This window comes from Bacillus rossius, chromosome 10, assembly GCF_032445375.1.
Source record: "Bacillus rossius redtenbacheri isolate Brsri chromosome 10, Brsri_v3, whole genome shotgun sequence".
In the NCBI taxonomy this organism is placed as follows: Eukaryota; Metazoa; Arthropoda; class Insecta; order Phasmatodea; family Bacillidae; genus Bacillus; species Bacillus rossius.
In genome coordinates this window covers 1,589,106-1,615,432 of record NC_086337.1, presented here as the reverse complement: position 1 = coordinate 1,615,432, position 26,327 = coordinate 1,589,106, and the positions used below count along the sequence as shown (strand labels likewise).

The 26,327-nt window shown below is 40.3% G+C and overlaps 1 protein-coding gene across 5 annotated transcripts in view; it reads right to left on the bottom strand.

Annotated features, from left to right (window-relative positions):
* LOC134535708 (uncharacterized) overlaps positions 1-26,327 on the bottom strand; it is a 398,944-nt gene that overhangs the window by 305,912 nt on the left and 66,705 nt on the right. For all 5 annotated transcript variants that reach the window (XM_063374911.1, XM_063374908.1, XM_063374910.1 and 2 more), the window contains exon 2: positions 1,926-1,959. The gene's annotated coding sequence lies outside the window, so the exon portion shown is untranslated. The remainder of the gene's footprint in view (positions 1-1,925; positions 1,960-26,327) is intronic.

The following is a 26,327-nucleotide window of genomic DNA, read 5'->3' as shown; positions in this document are numbered from 1 at the left end:
TACTGTCGATCGCAGCATCTCGACCTGAACCGTGTGATTGAGCAACGAGTCGGTATCCAAGTGGTTAGTAGCCTGCTATTGTCTAGTAGGGACTGTCGATCCCAGCATCTCGACCTGAACCGTGTGATTGAGCAACGAGTCGGTATCCAAGTGGTTAGGAGCCTGCTATTGTCTAGTAGGTACTGTCGATCCCAGCATCTCGACCTGAACCGTGTGATTGAGCAACGAGTCGGTATCCAAGTGGTTAGGAGCCTGCTATTGTCTAGTAGGTACTGTCGACCCCAGCATCTCGACCTGAACCGTGTGATTGAGCAACGAGTCGGTATCCAAGTGGTTAGGAGCCTGCTATTGTCTAGTAGGTACTGTCGATCCCAGCATCTCGACCTGAACCGTGTGATTGAGCAACGAGTCGGTATCCAAGTGGTTAGGAGCCTGCTATTGTCTAGTAGGTACTGTCGATCCCAGCATCTCGACCTGAACCGTGTGATTGAGCAACGAGTCGGTATCCAAGTGGTTAGGAGCCTGCTATTGTCTAGTAGGTACTGTCGACCCCAGCATCTCAACCTGAACCGTGTGATTGAGCAACGAGTCGGTATCCAAGTGGTTAGGAGCCTGCTATTGTCTAGTAGGTACTGTCGATCCCAGCATCTCGACCTGAACCGTGTGATTGAGCAACGAGTCGGTATCCAAGTGGTTAGGAGCCTGCTATTGTCTAGTAGGTACTGTCGATCCCAGCATCTCGACCTGAACCGTGTGATTGAGCAACGAGTTGGTATCCAAGTGGTTAGGAGCCTGCTATTGTCTAGTAGGTACTGTCGATCCCAGCATCTCGACCTGAACATTGTGATTGAGCAACGAGTCGGTATCCAAGTGGTTAGGAGCCTGCTATTGTCTAGTAGGTACTGTCGATCCCAGCATCTCGACCTGAACCGTGTGATTGAGCAACGAGTCGGTATCCAAGTGGTTAGGAGCCTGCTATTGTCTAGTAGGTACTGTCGATCCCAGCATCTCGACCTGAACCGTGTGATTGAGCAACGAGTCGGTATCCAAGTGGTTAGGAGCCTGCTATTGTCTAGTAGGTACTGTCGATCCCAGCATCTCGACATGAACCGTGTGATTGAGCAACGAGACGCTATCCAAGTGGTTAGGAGCCTGCTATTGTCTAGTAGGTACTGTCGATCCCAGCATCTCGACATGAACCGTGTGATTGAGCAACGAGACGCTATCCAAGTGGTTAGGAGCCTGCTATTGTCTAGTAGGTACTGTCGATCCCAGCATCTCGACCTGAACCGTGTGATTGAGCAACGAGTCGGTATCCAAGTGTCCACTAACAATAGGTATGCATGTGTTGTGACAAATTTGTTCAATATTACTCACATAACACGTTAATGATATGCTCAAAAATGTAGAGGCGTATTCACTAATAAAATGGAAAGTCACATAAAAATTGTTTTTGTGACTGTAAAAATATATGAATCCAGCAACTGTTTTTAAACAATCAACTACACTGTGTGAGTTAATTAACATCTTGTCGTCATATTACCACTCGCTGGGTGAGTGCCCACTACATTGAGCGAGAAAAACTTTCTTACGAGCTCATGAGAGTTCTTTACAAGGTTTGTATTTTTATTCATGGTTTTATAGTTAATTATTATATTTTTTTTATCAGATCAAACTCTCAAATTTCTATTTAGTAGCGATAGCCTCAGGACTTGTATAAAGCCTACTGAAAGTGGGCAGTAATGGCACATTGCATGTTTCCAGACAAGGCAGTGCTTGCAGAACAGAGGAGTGGTTGCTGAATCGACATGCCTGGAGTGTAGAGTGGACTCATAGTCTGTTTCACTTGTTGAAGATATGTTTCACACCAAATTGACCAGTTACATCACGAAAGATGAGCGTCTTAAACTAAACGACGTACGTACCTTCAAGTATTCATCTGGAAATATTCGGGAACATCTGAAACAGAGAAGAAAAAACTTTTCAAATACAACAAAAAACACTTGTTTCATGTGTCGCGACTCAGTGACTTCGGTAAATTGCAAATAAAATATTGTAATGCACCAATTTCTAATGGCATTGTACAGTTGATTAGTCATTGTGGTATACCAATGCGACATGGTGGGATGAGGAGGATTGCTCCAGTAACCAAGCTGTAAACCCCCCCCCCCCCCCCGCGAGGGCATTTCAAGAAACATTCACACCCATGGATGCTCACTTCACGGGCAGGTGCAGACATACATACATACATACATACATACATACATACATACATACATACATACATACATAGATACATACATACATACATACATACATAAGGAGGCAATTGTCACAACACACCACCGCCCATGGTGTTGGTAATAAACAACTGATCATGATATTATACATCGAAGATTCGGAGGGTTCTCTTCAAAATTCTGTGAAGACACGGCGCTTTTTTTTTTTTTTAATTTTCAACACATAAAAAGTGTATTGGAGTGGTACCAGAAAGTGCTGTTTTAGCGCTATCTACGTCGACTGAGCAGAGAATCACTTGATTAGCTGAACCTACGAGTAGTTCATTATTAACCAGGGAACCAGGCACGCGGCCTTCTACCAAGAAGAGAGCTAGTGCCTGCAGGGATGCTGTCACAACTTAGAAACACACGACTTAGAAATACACAAGATAGAATCTTCTAAGTTATGCCTGTTCTAAGTTGTGTGTTTATAACTTATGACAGTTCTAAGTTACGTGGTTAAGCGTTGTGTGTTTCTAAGTTAGGTGTTTAGTTATGATGGTTCTAAGTTGTGTGTTTCTAACTTGTGATAATTCTAGGTTATGACATTCTACGTTACGACGTTTCTCAGTTGTGTGGTTCTGCGTTACGTGTTTCTAAGTTATGACAGTTCTAAGTTGTGAGTTTCTAAGTTATGATCGTTCTAACTTATGACAGTCCTAAGTTATGTGGATTTTTTCGAGGTTTCTAAGTTGACTGTTCTGAGTTGTGTGTTTCTGAGTTGTGTGTGGTTCCCGTGCCCGCAGACACAGTGCAAGATGCGCATGGAAGCACAACTATCAAGTGTGGTGATTCCCGTATCTTCAGAGCCACCCACATGTAGACACACATTACTGTAGCAGATCAAGAGAATTTAAAGAAAGTGGAGATACCAGATATATATATTTTTATATTTAACATGCTACTGCACTTGTAACGTTAATGCAGAAAGTATTCTCCAAAACAAATCACCAATAAAAAAAAGTTCAGTTGAGACCAGAAAAAGAGATTACACCCGAATACCAACACAATAAAAAATATGTACTGAAAAAACATTCAACTTGACACCAAATGTTTTATTTACATCACATGCTTCTCCTGATCCACTTTGCATATCCAGTTGACAGGTTTTGCACTAAACACCTCCACACTCTTTCACCCCACCAAAATTCGTAGCAGCCGATGTCTCCTCTGTGTTCAATATGACTTTCCCAGGGGATATTACATACTTTGATAAAATATTTAGGTATACACAGAGAGCCTTACCGTCTTGTAAAAATGTTAAGAAACATGCAAGTTATGTTTACACGACTATGCTGCGCTGGGACGAGACCTGTACAGTCTTAGACATTTCATATTAGTCCAAATATGGTTGCCAGCACTTCAATATTATCATATAAGTCTCATCCTCCTTAAACCCTTTAATTTGAACACCCACATACTATGCATCCAACATTTCATCGCCCTTCATTACACCTCCCCACACTCGTTCACTAATTTCCACCTTCGCTAATACTGTGCGCCTCGAGAGGATTTAAAAATCTTTCAATAGTTATGTCAATTACGATCCCACCAAACTCAATTTTCTTAGCTTTACTCGCTGTCTTTGATATATTAAAAATATATTTTCTGCTTCCTCCAAGATATCGGCCAAGATGGCTACAAACACTTTAATGCTCTCATATTCGACTTCTACTCCTTCCCCATTTTCAGTACAGGGGAGCGAGCTGGTACAGGGACGTACTGGGACAATTAAAAACCCATTAAAATAATTAGCAACCCCATTCCCGCCTCCCCTCCTCCACGCGCATCCAACCCCACCCATTCAATTAATTTTAATTTGTCAATTACTGATTTTTTTCTCCTTAAGGCATACTGGAAAGGTGGTAATCCCCCTCCCCTCCCAACCACATGCACAGTGTCGGGATGGCTGGTGTTACAGAAGGTTACAGGCACCACCGATGCCGCACCTGATCTGAAGGCACGTGCAAGTGCACACTGGTGCACCACGGCACATGCTACACGCGGTGCGCAGAGCAGCACAGCGCACCTCCAGCACGCCTGCGAGCTGAGACTGACGAACCCCGCAGTTCACTCGGCCTATGCCACACGAAACACGAACATTCCATTTGGACCAAAAATTCTGCAAGAAGAAATTATAATTGATCACCTTTTAAGATCGGTAAGTAGCCTACTAATGTCAAGCAACATTTACCTGTCAGTATTATTAAAAAATAGTTTTATTCCTAGTTAGTTCGTTTTTTGGATGTTAATATTCTATGTAAGTAATGACGTTCCGATTTTTAGCAACAGGAGATTCATACTCAAGCTTGCAATATTATTTCCGAATTTCAAAGCAGTATATCGGATAAATTGTAGCAGAAGTCTGCAATACAGTTTTCGCATGGCAAAGGTGACATTGAACAGTTGAATCCAACAAAAATAAATCAGAAAAGTTGACATAAAACAACAGATAAAACAAATTTGAAGAAAATCTACATATAATCACTAAAATCGTCATAACAGCTGGATAAGACTGAGGCAGATGTGACTAATGGGTTGTTGTTTATGTTGTTATTGTGCAGGAGGAGAAACTGGTAGAGCAGATGTATGGGCAGCTGTTGTTGCACAAACATTTCAGGAAAAAAGGTTGTCGGGTGCACTGAATGAAATAATTGAGCTTGCCCATACTTTTATGCGGGCGTTTCGAACAAATCTCGACCTGCTTTCATCGAAATTTCATTGAACAGCAAGCTTAACCCCATATTTGTAACTGTTGAATAATACACTATTCTGGCAGTTCAAAATATGCTCTGTTCATGAGACTTGTGGATCGCGCTCAGTTCAGGAGACGTGTCGAGTTTCCCAGCAGAATACCAGCAGTACTGTTCAATACCTTGTTGCCTTACTTTCGCTCGTTTTGGTGAACTCGGAGAGATCAAATCTCTGCTTTTATTTTGCACATTCATTTATGTTTGGATTAGATCCCCTTCAATGACCACTGACTCCTTAAAATAAATAATTAATAAAAAAAAAATTTTGCGATGAAAGTATTAATTAAACAACCCCATTTGCCAATGAAAGTTATTGGCATTAAGTATCGATACTCAATGTCTAAATAATTTGAACGTGATAACACTTGAATTAATACACTAAAAGCCCCTTCCAAAAAAATGTGGAATTTTCATGGTAATGTCTACACAATTAATGTGGATTATACTTCCTTTGTACCGTCTTCCAGTTTTACCGGTAAACCACATGGCCAGCGCTGCCGGCCACTGGCCACTGTGCTCGTGAGGACCGGCGAGAGGCAGTTCGAGGCTCCGTCCACACCTGCGACCACCTGCGAACCCCTGCAAACCCCTGCAAACCCCTGCGACCACCTGCGAACCCCTGCGACCCCCTGCGAGCCCCTGCGACCACCTGCGAACCCCTGCGAACCCCTGCGACCACCTGCGAACCCCTGCGACGACCTGCGAACCCCTGCGACCACCTGCGAACCCCTGCGACTACCTGCGAACCCCTGCGACCACCTGCGAGCCCCTGCGACCACCTGCGAACCCCTGCGAACCCTGCTCGCTCCGGCCACAAGACCACGAGTCCACAGTCCAGTCGAGAGTATCAGGGTTATCCAAGGAGGAAGAGTGTGGCGAAGAAGTAAGGGGGGGGGGGTGAAGAGCAAGTCACGTAGGTATTAACGTGAAAGGGTGAATATGAGAGTATTAAAGTGTTTGTAGCCATCCTGGCCGATGTCTTGGCCGACATCTTGAAAGAAGCTGAAAATATATTTTTAATATTTATCGAAGATAGTGAGTAAATCTAAGAAAGTGCATAATTCATAACCATTTAAAACCTCTCGAGGTATTAGAGATATTGTCCAAACCGATAGCTCCCGTTCACTAATGAGTACTTCTGCGCTAATGGGTGTTGTCTGGCAACAGAAAACATAAAATGAGCGTTTGTTTACTTTTCTCAATGTTAAGAGAAATGTTTGAACATCGTAGATACTCAAATACTTACGTCTAGCTAAAGATATGACAAATATTAACTACTGCGAAACAATAATATATTTAATGGGCAAAATATTTTTTGTATAAAAATTTTACATGATTTATTAAAAAAGAGCAAATAGAGGATACTGATTAATTTAAAACACAGTGTTGCAACCAATAAAAATAGATTCACACAAGTAATGGTAGTAGTGAGCACAACTAGCGATAGTGGTGGCAGCAAACCTAATGACAGTTATGGCAGCACTAGTGATAGTGATAGCAGCAGAACTAGTGATAGTGGAGTGGTGGCAGAGCAACTAGTGTAAGTGATGGCAGTTCAACTCGCAATTAGAGATAGTAGTCGCAGTATAAATAGTGACAGTGATTACAGAACAATTAATGACATTGGTGTTACCATAACTGCATCATAACCGTTGATATTGGTAGCAGAAAAACTAGTGACAGTGAGAGCAGCACTAGTGACAGTGAGGGCAGCACTAATGGTAGTGAAAACATCACAATACTAGTAAATGACGGCAGCAAAACTAGTGACAGAATTAGCAGCACAACTAATGTAATTAATAGCAGCACAACTAGTGTAAGAAATAGCAGTGGAAGTGATAACAGCTAGCAGCTCATTTGCGATAGTTCTGGCCTCACAGCCAGTGACACTGAATGCAGTGAAATATAACATTTATGGCAGCACATGTGACAGTGACGTATAGAGGAACTAGTTACAAGGGCGGCTGCAAAATTAATTACATTGCATGACAAAAACAACAAAAAATAATGGTGGCAGCCCAAATAGTGACAGTGATGGCCGCGTTAGTAATAACTAATGAGAGTTATGGAAGTATGATTAGTGAGAATGGTGCCAGCAGGACTAGTGACAGTGGTGGCAGCACAAGTAGTGACAGTGGTGGTAACATAACTAGTGACAGTGGTGGTAGCACAACTAGTGACAGTGGTGGTAACACAACTAGTGACAGTGGTGGTAACACAACTAGTGACAGTGGTGGTAACACAATTAGTGACAGTGGTGGTAACACAATTAGTGACAGTGGTGGTAACACAATTAGTGACAGTGGTGGTAACCCTAGTGACAGTGATGGCAGCACAAGTAGTGACCGGCCGAGTCTGTAAGCCAGGTCTTACAGATAGTCATCTCCCCTCAAAATATCTCGCTGCATATTACTGCACGAGGATGGGTTACATGTGTCTTCTAAATGAGACTCCTGGTACGAGTGAAAAGGGAGCTGGAAGGAGCAGCTTGTGTAATGTTTGATCGCACGAGTGGCTCGCTGTTAGCAGGCCTCATTAGGCACGGTAATGAACAGGGGAACGGGGTTGCTGAACGTCCAATAAAAAGTGCGGCCTCATTAGAGACAAGCCGGATGCTGGAGAGCTAACAGCGTGGGGCAATGCCTGAAGAGACCAGATATCTACATCTAGCCCGTCGTAAAAAAATACATAAATGTGCATTACACTAACAGCTCATTAGCTCATACCACTAGTTCATGACACCACGAAACCAAAAGGTCACTTGCTCAAACTACTAGTACACTACACAGCTAAATAGCTGACAAAATTAGTATCCGAACCTAACAGATCACTAGCTCGCACCACTACTACATGACCATAACTCACTAGCTCACGCAATTAGAATGACACTAACAGCTCACTAACTCACATTATTAATACCCAAAACTAACACATCATTAGCTCACTCACTAGCTCAAACCAGTAGTACATGAGACTCAACAGCTAAATAGCTCACACAACTTGTACACAACACACAACACACGAAACATCGCACTAGCTCACCTTACATGTGCATGACACTAAAATCTGACAAGCTCACAACGACATGATGCTAAAAGCTTACTAACTAGCTCATACCACTAGTACACGACACCAACAGCTCATAAATAACACAATTATAAATTAACACTAATTTTCTACTAGCTCACATTAAAAGTAAATGCATTTAAAGATCACTAACTAATGCCACTAGTACATGACACTAACAGATCACTAGCCTACACCATTTACCATAACAGCTCACAAGCCTATACCACTAGTACACGACACTTAACAAAGCACTAACTCACATTACTAGTAAACCACTCAAAAAGCTCACTAATTCAACAACGACGACTACATGACAATAATATCTCACTAGCTAACACCACCAGTGCATGACACTAACATCTCTCAAGCTCACATTAAAAGTACACAACTCTAACAGCTCACTAGTTAACACAAGTATAACATGTATCTTACAGCACAAGGACTATATCATTATTACATGACAATCAAAGCTCACTAGCTCACACCAATAGTATCTAACACTTTCAGCACTCTCACACCACTAGTACATGAAACTAACTGCTCACTAGCTCAAATAACTATTATATGGATCTAAAAGATAACTAACCAACTCCCCTAGTACACTACACTATCAGAACACTAGCTCACAGCAAAGGTACACGACAATAACAGCTGACTAGTCCACACCCGAGTACATTACACTAACAGCTTACTTCCTCACAACACTAGTATATGACACTAACAGCCCCCTAGCTCACACAACTATAGTAAGCAGATAGCTGAAGGACTAGTAGCATGATTCATTGCATGCAGATTTCAGGTCTCTGCAGCTTGCCAGTTATAAAACTACCAACATACATTATGCACACGAGCATAACAGTTCACCAGCTAACACGGCTTGTACGATACACTAACATATCACTAGCGCACACTACTAGTACACGATACTAACAGACTGTGGTCCAAGGGGCAGGAACAACATGTGACATTAGGTAACAATCCTATCGGCCTTGAAGCAGAAGCCTGTAGTCCAGGTGACACAAGAAGCCTGTAGCTAAATATTTATGTCCAGGGGACTGACACTGAGGCTTGTTATTAAAGGGACATGCAGTCCAGGTGACACGAGGTCTACACACTCTTGGCCTTGCAGCTAAGGCTCCTGTGTTATTCAGGGAACAGGCACTCCTGCTGACTCGGGCCTGGCAGCTCACGCCTGTGGTCCAGGCGCAGCTCTGGTTGGTGGTCCAGGGGTAGCAACAACCATAGTAGAGGATCCGCACTAGAAACTACCTTCACCCATCTTTTTAATGGATGAAAAGTATTTTATAACAAATTTAATATATTAGAAAATACATCTCGAGTGGGTTGTCTAAAAAATTTCTGGCCAGACAATGATTAGTTAAAAATTGAAAAATGACTTTTTTATTATATATTGCACTGATGAGTTTAACGAATAAATTTAATACCAACCGAAAGTATGAAGCCTATAGAATACACAAACGTTGGGTTGTCTATTTTTTTCCTGGCGTAACTACTGGGTTAGCAGGTATGAACAGGTAAATCGATAATAGTTATTTTCACCAATCTGTTTAGTAAATAAATCTTATATCAAAATGAGCTATATTTAATTGCGAATACAATGATATAGGGTGTCTGTAAAAAATCTGGCATGAATGAAATTGTCGAGTTTTGAAAGGTGAAAATTTTATGCGTGTAGAAACTTGTAAAAAAAAGAGGTCCGAGCCAAATATCCTGTGCGATAGAAGGGGACGCAGCGTTGTAGCTGAGAGTGACTAAAAACTTAAAAAGAAGAGTTGTAGGTTCTTTTTGAAGTTATACTTCTTTAGACGCGTTATGAAAAAATTATGAGTGAAATTTTAAGATGCGCGCGCATCACTGTAACACAAAATTAACAGGTTCAAGCTGCCCGCTAAACCGCTCATTAAGTCTCGAAAAAAGCTACCAACAAAATAGAAATAGAACCTCTATTAGTCGCGCATGTTGGCACGCTCGTCGCCTCTGATCACTGTTTTCGTATTTATAATATTTATCCACATGTTTCTAGTTTCTACATTCACGACACGTGTTTTAGTTTCATACAAGTGCGAATTATATATGTGCTAATAAATTATATTCAGTAGTGATTTAAATTGAATATTTTGTTTAATATTATTTACTATCCGTAAATATTAGTAAAAACAATTGTGCTTATATACTTTTTCAAGTGCTCCAATACAATTGAGGTTAATTATCCGTATGTATTATTTATTGATATAAATTAAAATATTAATATTTAATATAATTAATACTAAATATTATTAAATTATAAATGTTAAATATGTATTATAGTTTATGTAATAATTACAAAGTAAGGAATACAGGCGCTCCACGTGACTCAGGTCACACTCCAGGCCACATCACACACCAGCAGCTGGCGACAGGCACTCCGTCCTCTCGGCTTGTCGGCCAGGAATGTGTGGCTGGGAGACGGCGGGGGTTTTAGTTCAGCTCACATTGTTTATTTACACAACCGAAAACCAGTTTTTATTACGAATGTTTATAGATACACACGGTGTATGGCCTAAATACTGATGAATAATTACGTTTTGAGTATATTTAATCAGTGCAATATTGCCAACGAAATAAGAAGAAAGCCGAGACACTTCGAAGGAAGGCCGACTCCAGAATCACTCTGGGTGTGAAGGCGTGGACGGGAAGATCTCGCAAGAAGTGATGTTGGCGAGCGCCCGCGGGCAGACGGGCGGCAGGGTGGCAGGGTGGCAGGGTGGCAGGGTGGCAGGGTGGCAGGGTGGCTGGGTGGCAGGGTGGCAGGGTGGCAGGGTGGCAGGGTGGCAGGGTGGCTGGGCGGCAGGGCGGCAGGGTGGCAGGGTGGCAGGGTGGCTGGGTGGCTGGGTGGCTGGGTGGCTGGGTGGCAGGGTGGCAGGGTGGCAGGGTGGCAGGGTGGCAGGGTGGCAGGGTGGCAGGGTGGCAGGGTGGCAGGGTGGCAGGGTGGCTGGGTGGCTGGGTGGCTGGGTGGCTGGGTGGCAGGGTGGCAGGGTGGCAGGGTGGCTGGGTGGCTGGGTGGCAGGGTGGCAGGGTGGCAGGGTGGCTGGGTGGCTGGGTGGCTGGGTGGCTGGGTGGCAGGGTGGCAGGGTGGCAGGGTGGCTGGGTGGCTGGGTGGCTGGGTGGCTGGGTGGCAGGGTGGCAGGGTGGCAGGGTGGCAGGGTGGCAGGGTGGCTGGGTGGCTGGGTGGCAGGGTGGCAGGGTGGCAGGGTGGCAGGGTGGCAGGGTGGCAGGGTGGCAGGGTGGCAGGGTGGCAGGGTGGCAGGGTGGCAGGGTGGCAGGGTGGCAGGGTGGCAGGGTGGCAGGGTGGCAGGGTGGCAGGGTGGCAGGGTGGCTGGGTGGCTGGGTGGCAGGGTGGCAGGGCTCAGCCCATCAGATCGGCGTGATGTGGGAGAGGTGGCGAGGCCAGGAAATAGAACCTGTGATGGCAAATCGATTTCTATATTAACTAGGAGCGGTGTGGCGGGGCAGCTAATCTCTACCTGGAGGAGGCCGAGGCAGTGTTTGCTGCTATGCGTGTATCCTTTACGGTGCCAGGTCATTTTCTCACGCAACACTTTATTTTTATCCGTTGTTAAGGGCCGGTTTCACCAAGCAGGTTTAATTTTGTTACAAAACGAGATTTACAAAACTAGATGAAGAATAATCGTAAGTTTAATTCCGACGTGTGTTTCACCATCGTTACATAAGTTTAAATTAATCGAGATTTCCAAAACTCGATTTATAAATGCCTTCCACATAAAAACACCCATTTCCTAGCGAATATACCCTAATATCTGTCGGAGATACCCGAATATGTATTTTTTCCCCTCTTGTAAATGCAGCTTTTGGTCGAGCGTAATTTATGGTGGCCGCATCATACTTAAAAAAAAACTTGTTTTTATTTTTTTTGAAAAATTAGTAATACCGTGGAAATTGTCATATCGAATATAAACATGATTGGCAATGGTGCAGTTTCAGCTGCAATTAAAGAAAAGCGACAAAGAAGTCGAAATCTTTCGCCACATGAGAAGACAGTTTTATTAGATCAGGTAACGGAACACTTCTCTGTGATTGAAAATCGTCGTACAGATGCTGTCACACAAAGCAGAAGGCGAAAGAATGGGAGATTATTGCGGCCGAATTCAATTCGATTTGCAATAAATACCACCGAATGCCAGACCAGCTGAAATCGTCGTGGGAGAAACTGACGAGAAAGATACATGCCGACAACCGAATTGAATCATTATGCACGGGTAAGGTATTTTATGGCATTCATGCTGATTGTTTTGGTTGCAGTGGCCTTTTTTTTCTCCATCCGAATCTTCTTCTTCAAATATAACATTGTAAGCTGCTCGAGCCATTTGTTTACATACGTTAAGCGAGATTAGCTGTGCAAACTGGAAGAACTTGACCAGTTAATATAAAATATCGCTTTACTCTGGAAAATCGAGATTACGCATGTGGTGAAACGCACAATCGACTAAACGAATTTATATTGAAACTAATCGAGATTAATTTGCTTAAACTACGTTGGTGAAACTGGCCCTAAGGTATGTTATGGAAAAAAACCAGCAACATTTAATTTTAAAAAAATAACAGTTTTCAAGTGTACAGGCGGGACAGCAAGTCCAATTAAAATGCATTTCAATTTTTTACACATTTAATATTCTGACATAGTCGAAGAGCTCATTAAGAGTGAAACATTGGAACAATTAATAATCTAGTATTTAGACGACGGAACCGACCATGGCCTATAGTAAGAAACCATCTCATATTTTTTATTTTATTTTAACCCTTGAAATCATGAAAACCAAATAGTATTGGACATAATAGGCTCGTCATAAATGTAAGTTTAGACCACTGTGCTATCCGTTGAGTATTTATGTATTAAAATGTATGCGATGACTTAATTCGTACCTAGAGTTTTAAAATGTGCGTCATTAAAACCTATCCCATTTCCTCCTGTATATTTTTACTTAACACAAAAAAGGTTTTGGAAATTTGTGTGTACTTAATTGCGTGTTTAAGAAGTTACACTTCTTTTTGATTTAACACACTGTTTTGAAATTAATTATTACAAAAATTTAACAATCCGGATATATAATTTATGTAATAGAAACATATTCACAACACAACGGATATTATCTTTATCATATGTATTTGTTGCCCGTGCTTCAGGCTGAGCAAAATTACAAATCTTTTTTTTTTTTCGAATACAGAAGCTGACATTGATTTTCTTTTAATTTTTAACATAAAGAGTGCAAAATTATAGCAAGAAGTACCAAATTAAAACTGAAGGGGTTAGTGTATATGGATGGATACAGTTTTCTGATATCAGATGTAAATAATTGTTTTCCCATTATTATGAGCACTAAGTATGCACAATTTTATCAAGTAGTACCAAATTTCTGCTTTAAAACCCATACAAATTTTCATTTTGAACGTTGCATGTTCAAAACTTCTAATTCCTTGAGTATGAAAAATATTGGCAGTTTTTCGAAATTGGAGGTTAAAAGTAAATTTCCCTTTATTTTGATCATATAAGCAAAATTTCATCAAGATCAGCGTAAAAATGTACTTTTGTGTAAAAAAACAAACAAACCTATAAATGTAAATTATAATAAATTATAAATAAAAACATATACCTACTTATAGTGTACTTTAATAAATATTATTAGTATAAAAATTGGGAAGCTGGGCCAGGTTTAAGGCTGTGGTTTGTGGTGACGGTCAATGAACCCGACCACCATCTTACATTTGTGACATCATGGTGGCCATTTTGGTGTCAAATTACCGCAAAATAACTCAAAATTCCTCAAATTTTCTCTATTTCGAGGGAAAAATTCCCACTTATAGGGGAAATTCCCCATTTATTCCCCCAGAAAATTCCAGACATAAGTTTCCTCAGAGAGGCGTAATTCCTTAAAATGCAACAAAAACCAAGCCTCCAGGTAATAACCGTTTAAACGAGAAAATCTTTAATTTTCGACCAAAATATTCTGGGAAAATTCCAAAAATTATAAAAAAAAAATAATTTACTTCCAATATTTAATTAATAAAATATCTTGCTTACATCACATCCACCATGTTGGATCATAGAACCTTCAGCCTTTTTTGAAATATGATTTCACATTATCCATCATGAACATCTGCAACTATTGTAACAGAAAATCATGAATTTTTTAATGAATTACAATTTTATTTAAAAAATAATTAAAAACCAACTTGCATCATTGAGTCCTCGGCCAGAACCCGGTGAGGGAAGAAAATGGCGATGGATCATTTTTCATTGCTGGCAGCTAGCATACTGACCTCCCACAACTAATGCCAAGGCAGATATTACACCAACCAGTATGATGTCATGATGGCCATCTTGGATCCACCATCTTGTATTCGTCTGCTAGAGTGCGCTACCGACATATTATTTTTCATTTTATCCGCTAGAGTGCAGTATCACCATACAGTGAACTGTTGTTACATCCGCCATCTTGTCAGTCTTCCTAACTGCCATCTTGGAAATTCGTAATAATTAACCTAGACATTCGGAAATAAAATTCTAAAATTCATCAAAAAATAACCTAATAAGGTAATGATTTATTCGACTCATTACAGTGCTTTGTTCTGTATTTGATCACTACAAAAAATAATAATTTAATTTAAAAAACCATTAAAGTGACAGGTACAAATAATTAAAAAAAAAACATTTCAAGTATAAAATTTATTACATACATTTTATTCTACTACAAATACACAGACACGAGCAAATAATAAGTGTTATTACCTCAGTGAGCTGAGTCTACTTGTTCTTAGTTGTAATCGATCTACATGCCTAAGTGTCCATTCACTACCTTTCCCGTGGCTTCTTCACGAGTGATTTGTTTAGTTCTATCATTTACAGACTCTTCTATGTCATGCGATCGGTAGATTGTCTTCAATGCTCTTTTGCAAATCTGGTCTTTAAATGGCTTGGTTTTACCATAAGTACATTCCAACCACAAATCATACTTCACAAAGTGATTGTTTTCCAATACTTTTTCAAGCTGATTAACTATATCATTTTTGGCATCAGAAAGAAAGCTAAAAAGTTACAAACAATTATTGGCACAAGCGAGCCGTACAGTATCTACGGAAAGCTGATTTCACCAGGTTCAATCAATTTACATTCGGTTTAAAGGGTGCTGTGTTTGAACCCGTTTCAAGACTATAACCCAACTACCTCCAAGGTGCGCTCAAACGATATTAACAAAAAAACAAACTTATACTAAAGTCGTGTGCTATAACAGGAATCAGAAGCACGTATGAGGTATGGATAAGTAATACCTTATTATGACTCATGCTTAAACATGATATGTGAAAATTTAGCAATACTTAATTCGGAACTACAATATTAATCATTGGTATTTTATTTTTAATTACGACTTAAAGAAAAACATGCAATAATCAAATATAAAATATGTAACAATAAAACTTATATAAGCCTCAGGTACAAAACATATGTATCCACTGTACTTTATACGATAACACCTATATTATATTTTAACATCAATGTTTTACGTAAATATAAATTTAAAAAAACACACAAAGGTAGATGGACTTAATGTTCATTAATTATTTGCCTAATGGTAGACAAGTAGTGAAGACACAATAAACACTATACAATCTCATGTCCTGACCTGTAGGTCTTATCAAACGTTATTTCAATGAATCATGCGCTATAAGCATTTCCTACACAATTCGTGCACGCAAGAAAAACTTTTAAGTAGCTACCTACATGAAGAAGCAAAAGGAGTGACCTCTAAAAACAATCCTATTGACTACAATTTAAGCGTATCAAAAATCCCATGTAAGGGTAATGTATGACCAATACAAACACACGTCAACTGCGAGTTCATAGAAAAATATTGCAACTTATAATTTTACGCAGCAGAAACTAATCTGAAAGCGAACTACTGGGTGTAACGATTTACCTAGAATCTTGCAAAACAGGGACAATAAAAACGACTCGTTGAAATATAAACTCGTAAGGAATTGGTTTAAATAATGGCAGATCTTCGCAAACACTAGCGACCGTGAAATCTCACGACGCAACATGGTTCGAAAGGGCCAAACTGTAAGCATTTAAGATTAATACTCAAGGAAGCTAAATGACGGCCGGAGAGAAACAGCAATTTCGAAATAAATAGACAACAGCCCTATGATATGACAAACACCTACCATGTCACGTCGTAAGGTCAGGTCACACATTTACAATTACAATCCGCTATGTTCGTTCTAACAAGTAATTCTAAAGAATGATAACAAGAGGAAGGCAAGGAGTGGAGGGGTCAACACAAGAGGAGAAGGGGGGCAGCCAGCTAAGGGGAAGGTAAAGGAGGAGGTAAAGAGGTGGGCGAAAGGAATCGATGCCCGCTAGACGCAAAGTGTCTCGTTGATGTGATTATATTACATCTCCCGACGCGCCGAGACCAGTCGTAGGCTGTGCTGCATGTTGGGTCGATGTTGAATCTGCAGACCTGTTCTACTGTTAAGAGTCATTGCGATTGCGCATGCAATATCAACCTTAACTTGAGGGTAAGACTGCAACACGATCTGGTCCGCAGTAGGTGAACGGACTTCATATTTGCAGTTTTTCGCATGTCGTCTCAAATTGTCAATACGAGTAAACCGTGCATGACACTCTTCACAGCAAAATACCATTCATAATGGGTTCTGCGCATATTCTCTTTTTTATTTCATGTCTTCGTGCTTCATGTGCACATGCAAAAATCTTCTCACAGAGGTGACAAGAATATCTAGAAGTCACCTTTGCCTATGTATCCTTCCTCCGTAATGCACCAAAATGTGTATTTTGCAATGACAGTTTCGACTGTTTGATGGGAGATCACTTGGTTTGCAGTTTATGGCATGTGTTTTTAAATTATTGTTTATTGCAAACACCTTGCGACATTTCTCACAGTTAAATTTGCACGACGCGGATTATTAGCGCATTCGTGTATATGTCGACGAGCATTACCTTTTTTAGAGAAAATATTTTCACAGTATGAACCACATCGATGCTGGGAAGATGCTGATGCACCTTCAGTGGACATCATTAATGCTAGTGATGATGAAGCCATTGAAGTCTCCTTCGACGGCGAAATGTCATTCATCGAGGATTCCTCTGCAGTCAGAACTGCAGACAGTCTCTTCTGCTGGTGGAACCAACACCTGTTGAAGTCTCCTCTAATGCTGTCGGTGACGATGGTACACATTCCATAGAGATCTGCGCAGTCGTCGACGTTTGCAACACTGTTGTCGCTGCTTTCAGGATCTCCACCGTCGATGGTAGATCGTCCATCAAAGTAGAAATGGAACAGCAACTAAATCTCACGAAACTTACTGAAGAGAGCCGAACCGCACTGCACCACTGTCAGAGGACTGGGGGTCCATCACACTGCCATCCGGGGGCATTTAGAGCGTGCGGGGCCAGGAACCGAGGTTTCTGTACCTCGCTTGGTGCATTGTAAATCAGGAGCACCCCACACTTTTGTTAGAATTACTTGTATCCATGGGCAGGTCGCATGTTCTGACGGATAGGTTTGGCACACGGGCTTGTGTGTGCGCTGGATTGTAGTGTATTGCTAATAAATATATGGTTTCGTGTCGTCGGTTGGGGAGGGAAGCTCCCCACCAGTTAGATCGACTAACTGGCGTGATGTAGTGTCGTGGTGTCTGAGTTATTATAGGCTTGTGATGTAAGCAAGTGATCTAGTTAATATTGGGTATGGCGTGTATTGTAATGATGTAAAGAGGGTACTCTCGTCTGGAACTCGCTTATATACTTGCGACTCCTCGAACAATATGTGAGTCATAACATGAACCATTTACATTAAAACACGAGACAAAAAAACTTTTAAAAAGGAAGCATATTTGCAAGACTTCAAAACAGGAAGCAAATTCTGAATCACATTCGACAAACAGGGAAGCACTTTTGGACACACATCCGTGAAAATAAACACTTTTGACAAAACTTATACACCAGACACACACATATATAAAGTATGTGCAGCATAATAATATGCTTGGCATATATGTTACATATATATCCATAAAATGTATATAACTATGCTATTCAAATTTTTATAGTAAATATGCAAGCATACATCTAAAAGTATTCACTGACCTGGTTGGTTTACTCCAAATGCTCCTGATTACAACAGTTAAGACTGATCTCGGTGTTCCCCATGTGTTCCTAGTTATTTTTGGCAAATATACTGCTGGTGCTCTTCATAAAATTCAGGTTATTTCTGATAAAACAATCGCTGCATGCATTTGTTTTTAAATTAGTGAGCGGGTAATGACCTCTCAGAATAAACAAAAATAATATACAAATAATTTTATATGTATAAAACTATGTAAACATGTGTTAAAGACTGAAATAAGTTAATTCAATGACATTGTGATACCTAGTTATAAAGCTTTGGGACCATTTCATAGCAGCAGTAATACAAACAGCCTGCAAAGACTATTATTTTAACTTTAATTCACATAGTTGTCTATGCAATTTCATATTCTTTTCTCAATGCACATGTTAACTGTTTTAATATTACCATTTGTATTTAGTATATATTTAGTTATAAGTGTTTCTCCTTTTTTTTAAGCTTGATGGTAACTATGACCTCAGGCCATAGAAAAATTTGCTTGACCAGTATGATTTGAATTGTTGAAAAAGTTTTGGAATCATGTCAATCAGAATATGTAATACTGAATTAAGACATCAAGATGGAATTAAATGATTGCAATGATATTTCTGAAGAATATAATGCTTATTATGAGTAAATTGAGGTGCATAAAACTAGAACTGAGGTGAGCTGATTATCTTCACTATTTCCGAATATCGGTTTGACTGAATATATTGGATGGCCACAGAAATTGACGCTATGGAAAGAATCATCAATATTCAATATTTTTTTCCTTACCATAACTTGTGTTAAAACCAGGAGTCTTGTAGACTTTACGAGTATCTGAATCTACCGAACTGAAGTCGAGGCAACATTGATATACGAGAATATTTCTAGTTCAAATTGTTTTTCAATAATTATCATAAACAATAATATTCGATTAGATCTGGACTTTTGATAAAAGCTGGACCCCACATAACTTCCTGCTAGTATACCTACAAAATATAATTTAAAACATGTGTTTGGTTCCTTATATTAGGTACATGATTTGTGTATTGGGCATTCCAAAACAGTAATATATACCAATCACCTTTACTATTTACATATTTGACAGACCCGCAATAAAACTCAATATATGTATATATAATATAAATAAATAATAATTATGTAATAGTAAATTTAAATAGATACTGTATAGTAATGGCACACCACCATAATACACCCTTACATATAGTCTATTTTTGGCGTTTACAACGAGGGGCCATCGAAACAAGCAAGTTGTGGGAGAGAAAATTATAATTATAATTTGTAAATAAATAACTACGAATTTGACCAACACCATGCCTAAGCCTACTAACTCTGCTTATAGCTTGCGCAATCGCAATGAGGTTAATAGTAATGAGAATACAGAATCTGATAATGTAACAGAGGTTTTAGAGGAATTGGTTAGTCTAAGTGAACAGTACGGTAGAGGAAATAGTGAGATACAGGAAATGAACTCGGAGCCTCATCTGGAGCGGCAGACAGAAAATACTGTTCATCCATCTCATCACACTCAAACTGTTAATATTGTTCGTAATGTAGTGAATACCACATTGCCACCTACTAGTGAAAATGTTGTCACTGAGTTGCCAAACAACTGGATGCAAATATTGCTGGTAAAACTGAACAATTTAGATAATAGATTTGATGAGGTAAACCATAAGTTTGATGAACAGAATCGCAGATTTGATGAGGTAAACCATAAGTTTGATGAACAGAATTCCAGATTCAATGAACAAAACAGTAAATTTGATATCAGATTTGATGAACAGAATCTCAGATTTGATGAGGTTAAACAAGACATCGGGAGCTTGGAGAACAGGTTAGAATCGCGGTTCAGAGCACAAGAACAGCAATTAGATAGCCTAGCTGAAAACATCGCACAAGCTAACAACCGACTTGAACAACATAAACAGAACACAGCAACTACTCTGGTGGCGACCAGTACCGAATGTAAAAATATTAAGGATCAGTGTAACAAACATTACGAGACATTGAGGAACACTGTTCAAAAACATAATACGACACTGCACCATATCTTAGATGGGGTATTAGAAAGAACAGCAAACGCTGAACAGCAGATTGAAACAGTGAGCATTTCATACTGTAATATGTCAGCTCAAGTAAATAATGTAGTAGCTAGGATACACGATATTGATCATAAAGTGAAGACTTTACAGCTAGGCACAATCTCACAGCCTTCGTCTATCACTGGAGTGGCCGATGAGGCTGCGCAAGAGACCGCACGTACAAGTGACACACCTGTGCGAAACCCCGAGTACATGCACGCACAATCTAATTCACAGATCAATGCTACACGAATAAATTCCGTTGCATTAATGCACCATCCGGCAAGGCATTGGGCCGAAAACATGCCTACTTACTCAGGTCATTCTCACGAAAATCCTATACGATTTATAAATGAATTATATGAATATTCGAACATGTTTGATCTGTCTGATGCAGAGCGATTGAAGTGCTTAAACAATGCTCTTCGTGACGTAGCATTTTACTGGTGGGAGGTACAACAGCCTAACACGACATCTTATGACGACTTTCAAACAAAATTTAGGTTACAATTCTGGAACATGCGCATTCAAGGTAACTTAAGGGCGCAACTGCACACAGAAAGATATGAACCTAGGAAGGGCAAATCCCTAGAAACTCATCTATCATCTATGTTTGAGCGTACCAGATACTTGAACCTTAACATGACCGATGAGGAATTAATAGCAATTGTTTTGACACAATTACCATTACGCTACCAAATGCAGTTGGCTGGTAGAATATTCCGAGATTTCACGGAATTTAGGGAACAACTCTTAGTGTACGATCGGTTAGATAAGCAGACCAAAAACTCGTCTTCTCGCGATGAGAATGAGAAAATCAATCATTATCAAGGAAATCAGCATGTACCAGTAAACAGTCACTGGAACAATCGAAACAACCAACAGAAAGGAGAACACAAAGCGGTGCACACTATGTCGTGGCAAAACGAATGCCAAACACCACAATGGTCACCACATCGAAAGGGATGGCATGGTGGTAAAACCTACCACAACAAATATTATTACCGCGGATCGCAGTCATACGGTAAGCGAAAAGGAAAGCATCATCGCTTCAATGACCACGAATGGCAAGAGGACAAACTTCACCGGGAAGGTATGCCGATGAATAAACGCCTGCCTACTCCATCTTCACAATGGCCTCCCATGGATAATGGAGACTTCAAGGAGCAACAGGACGGTCGAGAAAATTTGTCGCCTGAATCACCTCGAGATCGGCCGCCAATACTCAGGTCCCCTGTTGGGTATGAGCCGTCCCAGCCGAGACAACAATGTCAAGACGTCGAACAAGACTGCATCTCATTCCCACCTACGAAAGATGGTTATTTTAAGAGGCAGCAACAGCTGAATCCAGCTGCAAACACTTTTCAGCCACCACGAGAACGGGGAAATACCTCAACTTGTGTACATGCTAAAGCGGCTAAGTCGGACAATCTGACGAAAGGTTAAACTAGAACGGGTCGAGGTGATATTACCCCGCGCCGAGACCGTAGTTCCAGACGAGGGGTTATGTAACATTGACACCATGGTGGTATTACCTAATTATAGCTGCTTAGATTATAGACAATTTATTTGCACAGTTTTGTTGAGGGAAGACGAAAGAGAATTTTTGAGTGAAGAGGAAACTATAGATCTATTACCCAGAATAAGAACTATATGCCCTGAGGTGATACTACCTGTTAATACTCAGGAAGTTTCAGTGTTACTAGACAGTGGAGCGGAAGTTTCTTGTGTTAGTGAAGATTTCATTAATACTCTGAGACAGATGGGACAATCATTACCGATAATTCCCGTCCCTTGTATAAAGATAATTGGGGTAACATCGCGCGCCAGTCCCATTATAAACAAACAAGTACTATTGCAGATTGAGGGCTTAGGCATACCTAAACAATTTGCTGCTTTAATAGTTAAAGGACTGGCGAAACCTCTGATATTAGGTATAGATTTCCTATCCCAATATGGTTATTATTTTAGATTTTTTCGAATGGACTGTATCAGCTAAGGACATGGTGACGGATGACAGAACAACTACGGATAACTGGAGAATCCGCAGTAGAATTGTAGGGGTTATGAAGAGAGATGCTTGGCCTAAGCAAATCTACAGTACACAGTTAAATGACAATTTGGTTGCAACTACCGAAGACCTACTACAAGCATTAAGAGACGTGAACATAGTAACCCATGAACAACTTGGACAACTACACAGTTTATTATTGCAACACCGAGAGACATTTTCAGATAAACCGGGGTTAAATAACTTCTATGAAGCGAGAATCAAGATAAAGAACAATGAACAATACCACCGCAAGTCGTACCCGATTCCTGCAAAATATTTAAAGTCTGCCACAGAATATTTACAACAAATGATCGACTGGAAGGTAATAGAAAGGGAAGCTAGCCCATATTCAAATCCTGTAGTATGTGTTGGCAAGAAGGATGGATCGGTACGCTTATGTCTGGACGCCAGAGAATTAAATAGGATAACTGTCAAAGATCTAGAGGGTCCCGTACAAACTCGTGACATTCTCCGATTGTATCAAGGTGTACGATTCTTAACAACACTAGACTTATCTGCTGGCTACTGGCAAATTCCGCTTGAAAATTCTTCCAGGAAATACACTGCGTTTCTTTTCAGAAACCAGCAGTACACCTTCCAAGTCATGCCTTTTGGTTTGTGCAATGCTGTAGCAGAATTCACCCGCTGCATAGACGCCACTCTAGGACCAGAATGTCAGTTTTTCTCTCGTGCGTATGTGGATGATATATTAATCACATCACAGAGCTATGAGGAACACCTAGAGCACATTCACATCGTGTTAACCAAATTGAGTTTAGCTGGAATGACCGTGAAATTACGAAAGTCTGTATTCTGCCGTGAGGAACTACCATTTTTGGGTCATTTGCTAACACCAACAGGGATGTTATCTTGTTTCTGTTTTGGTAAAACTATTGTATTTTTTGTCTTTTCGTTTTGTCGTGTTTTTGTCTCGTTTCAACTGTTGTGCTGAATTATTTTGGTTTCAATATTTTTGTGTTGTCATCATTTGTGTGTTTTTTTGTTCACTTAGTACTTTTTTCTTTGTTTTTTCTTTGTTTGTTGACCATATTTCTGTTTCGGAATATTTTGTGGTGTTTATATTCTTTTTGACAACAGCAATTGTTTGCTTAATTTTGTGTGTTTTTTGCCTTTCTTGTGTATTTTTATTTATTTTATTTATTAGTTTTTCTTCAACAGAAAAAGTTCTTAGCAATGGCGTATGTCCAAAAACTTACATCTAGTCACCAACAGGGATACGGACCGCGCCAGATAAACTCAAGGCAATCCAGGATTTCCCGCCACCGATTAATGTCAGACAACTTAGGGCATTTCTAGGTATTGTCGGATTTTACCGTAACTACTCGGATAAGGTAGCGAAGATGGCAATACCATTGTTTGAGCTTCTCAAGAAAAATAAAGCCTGGAAATGGCAGTCAGACCAACAGGAAGCTTTTGAAGGTCTTAAGAAATTATTTATGACAGAGCACATCATATATCATCCGGTATTAGGCAGAGAATTCGTCGTATATACCGATGCATCAGACTATGCCCTAGGATGTAAATTAGCTCAGTGTGATGATAATGATGTGGAGAAGACAGTCACTATGGCAAGTAGAACGTTGAACCAAGCCGAAAGAAACTACACGGTGACCGAAAAGGAGGCTCTCGCTATCGTGTGGACCTTGCAAAAGTTCCAGGACTTGTTACTTGGAGAGAAGGTGAAAATAAAAACAGATCACCAAGCATTAACATTTTTGAAAGCCGGCAAGATGTTCGGGAGTAGACTCACTCGATGGTACCTATTACTTCAGGAATACGACCTAGAGATCAGCCACATCAAGGGAGCCGACAACACCACTGCCGACCTTTTGAGCCGTATGCCAGACTTGGAAGTTAGCAAGTTAAGGTCAGAAACAAGAACTAAGGAGTTCATAGTAGCATCTACTTCCATAGATGATTTCTTGAAAAATCCAAGACTCGCCAACATGTTGCAGGACCTGCATACCAAACAACTACAAGATGTCTATTGTCAAGAAATCCAGCGCAAATTGCAGGAAAAACCTCCAGAACACCGAATACATCGCCATTTTTGTGTGTCATCAGATGGAACATTGTTTGCACACCATGAGAATAAAATAATGTTTGAGGAAAATTGGAAACCAGTCATCCCTACAGAATTAAGGGACCTAGTGACATGGGAAGTACACGTGACTTTGGGTCACGTGGGCTCTAAGAAACTATCCAATGCTATTCGTCGACAATTATTCTGGCCCAATATGCCGAAATCGGTAGCAAAAGTCACCGCATCATGTGACCTTTGTCAGAAGGCAAAGCAGACGCCAGAACACCTGCATGGCGAAATTCAGCCGATTTTACCTGATAAACCATTACAGCTAGTATCAGTGGACTTGTTCGGACCGCTGCCTAGATCTAAGTCAGGGGTACAACATGTATTCGTAATATTAGATGTTTACTCTAAGTACACAAAATTGTATGCCATCAGAAATGCCACGGCGAAAACAGTATTCAGAAAAATAAAATCATTTACGGAAGCCGTCGGTAAACCACAGGTAGTCCTATCCGATCGAGGTACACAGTTTGCTAGTGAAATTTGGCAACAAGGAATACGTAAGTTAGGTGCGATTCCTACAACTACTTCGGTACGTCACCCGCAAAGTAATCCCGTCGAGAGAGTGATGAAATCAATAGGAAATATATTACGAACATACTGTCACAAGACACATCAGGCTTGGCGAGACCAACTGCCATTTGTAGAGTGCATACTCAATCATACCATTCATCCATCTACTGGAATGACACCTCACGAAATACTTTGTATGGAACCATCGACAGCAATACTACCATCGTATTTACCAAAGTGCGACGACCCCGAAGGAGACCAGACCTTACCAACGGGAGAAGATATAGAACAGCTTGTCAATGCTAGACTACGAAGGGAAGCAGAAATACGTAAGAAGCGGAAGCCTGCATCACGCCAGAGCAAATTCAAGGTCGGCGACCTAGTACTGCGGAAAACCGCTAAAATTAGTAGGAAGTGGGATAATGTAGCTAAGAAACTTTTTCTGTTGTACGAAGGACCTTTCAAGATTGTCGGAATCACCAAGGAAAACTGTTACACGCTAGCGGATGCAGAGACAGAACAAGTAGTGGGACGTTATAATATAACTAGTCTACGAAACTACAAGACGCCAGTAGTACAAGACGTCAACAAAAGAACATAAATTACAGTCGCAGTAGAGGAATAAAAAAAAAATTACTCTCAGCTGGAATAGAAAATTTATCTATGAATCTCCACAGTTTGAGATATTTATTGCAAGCTATGCAAAGTGTGATATGACATGGGTTATGAAGTTATGTTTGGTCGTATTCAATTACCTCTGCTTAACAGAAGATTTCAGCAAGGAATTTTTATTGGAGATTTAAGTGTCATAGATCTTCGTTGTTAAGAGCAATTTTTTTTTCTGGGTAATTGCCTAGTTATCAGACTGCTAGTTTGATATTTTGCTGCTTAATAGTATGATTTGATGACACGGCCCATAACGTAATCCATGTTTACACTGATAGCTATCTATTATTTTGGCAAGATTCTATATTTTGTTGTAACAGCTGAAATACTGTTTATAGTCAAGGTGGATATGCTAAACTGTATGGTTGTACAAGTTCGTATTTACAGCCGAAAGGGTATTCAAGGCTAAGATATTCGTTGACGTATCACTATTGTTCTGAGATAATTTGTAATTCACTAAGGTTCATGGATAAGCTAGCAATGGAATTTGAAGTACACAGCAAACACAGCATAGCTACAACATTATGTTTAATTATGTTAATATACCTATCTCTTTGACTTACCTTGTGCAAGAGACCCTTCAGGTTAT